Genomic DNA, 1,882 nt, shown 5'->3' on the forward strand with positions numbered 1-1,882 from the left:
ATCTTAACAAAGTTTTAAGAAACTTTAAAACTTTAACAAAGTTTTAAGTTTTAAATTCTTACCTCTTTCTCATTTGCATCCCTGCTCGCTGTGACCACCTGCAGGGCCCCCTCAGTGTTTTCTTACCCCTCTTCAAAAAGTTTAGGAAAGATTGACACTGTTTCTTTGATAAATGTTTGGTGGAAGTCACTGGGGAAGTGTGTGGTTTGTCTTCTATTGTTTTGCATGTTGGAAGCTTGATCCTCTCCCAGTGCAGCTAGTGAATAGAATTTTAAGTTTTGCTCGGTGTGGTAGTACTTGCCTGTAATCCCAGCACTTGGGAGGTGGGGTGAGGAAGATTAGTTCAAAGTCATCCTCTTATTTATATTGAGTTTGAGGCTAGCCCAGACTACATACATGACAGCCTGCTCAAACAAAATAGTTAGAACTTAATGAGGGATTCACAGACTAATTAAGAGTATAACCAATCCCCACACCTCTTTTTCACTTCCTGATTCATGATGCAATCTTTCTTTTCCATATGCTCCCATCATTTTAGGCCCATTCATCCTGAGTCCTCAGCAAAGCTGAGCAAGCACAACTGCTATGGAGTCAGACTTGCCAGAACTGTGAACCAAACAAATCTTTTTCTTATAAAGTTACCCACTATGCTCACTTTGGCAGCACATAAACTAAAATTGGAAGCATTCAGAGAAGATTAGCATGGCCCTGTGCAAGGATGACATGCAAATTTGTGAATCATTCCATGTTTTTGAACCACCAACCAGAGAGCATGCATAGGATGGACCTAAGCCCCCTACACTTAGGTAACAGACATGCAGCTTGGTCCTCATATGGGACTCCTAACAGCAGGAACAGGAGCTGTCTCTCACCCTGCTGCCTGCCCTTGGATCCCTTTTCCCTGTTTGGGATGCCTTGTTTAACCTCAATAGCAGGCACAATACCCATACACATAAAATAAATGAATATATATTTAATTAATAGTCATTTGAGCAGGGGAGATGGCTTATATCTTGGCACTTGACTACCAAGACTGATGAATTTTGCTCTTGTATCCTACATGGCAGATAAGAACTGATTCTCACAAGTTATCATCTGATCTCTGTGTACACAAGTGTGTGTGTGAACACACCTAACACACACACACACACACTAAATGAAACAGTGTTTGGGGGATTCATACCTAAGGGTATGTTTTGTGGGTCACCGTATAATGTAATGTACTCTGTTTCCTTCTCTGTGCCTTGGTTCTTTTCTTAACAATTATCTGTAGATAACCTGCTGTATGTTTATGTATTTTCTTATGTATCAGCAGATAAGAATTGAGATTAATGCATATGAAGGAGGACTTCTGTGTCCTGGTCACCACTGCTTCTCTTGGATAGTTAAGTACTGCATATGCCCTCACCTCGCACATTGGCTGGATGAGAAAAGAGCCAGCCTGGACACAGAACCTCAAAGGACATTAAACAAGGTTGCTCCAGTCTTTGAAGAAAATATAATTACATTGCCTAAGGTAAATTTCTTCTTATTTGTGTGTATGGGTATATGTCTATGTACATGTGTGTGCAGGTGCATCTGAACATGTGTGTGCAGGTGCATGTGAACACCTGTACACATATATGCCTAATAGCAACTGCTGTTTCTTCAGGACTACTATGCATTTCATTTCATCTTTTAATTTCTTTTCTTTTCTTTTCTTTTCTTTTTTTTTTTTTTTTTTTTTTTGGTTTTTCAAGACAGGGTTTCTCTGTGTAGTCCTGGCTGTCCTGGAACTCACTCTGTAGACCAGGCTGGCCTCGAACTCAGAAATCCGCCTGCCTCTGCCTCCCAAGTGCTGGGATTAAAGGCGTGCACCACCACCGCCCTGCCATCTTTTAAT

At 40.9% G+C, this 1,882-nt stretch overlaps 1 non-coding gene across 1 annotated transcript; it reads left to right on the plus strand.

The window, feature by feature from the left end:
• The first annotated feature begins 647 nt into the window (after positions 1 to 647).
• On the plus strand, positions 648 to 753 carry LOC117713254 (U6 spliceosomal RNA). The gene has a single exon (XR_004607422.1). It is a non-coding gene; the product is annotated as a U6 spliceosomal RNA (small nuclear RNA).
• The last annotated feature ends 1,129 nt before the right edge of the window (positions 754 to 1,882 follow it).

Source organism: Arvicanthis niloticus, chromosome 7 (genome assembly GCF_011762505.2).
Source record: "Arvicanthis niloticus isolate mArvNil1 chromosome 7, mArvNil1.pat.X, whole genome shotgun sequence".
NCBI classification, from domain to species: domain Eukaryota; kingdom Metazoa; phylum Chordata; class Mammalia; order Rodentia; family Muridae; genus Arvicanthis; species Arvicanthis niloticus.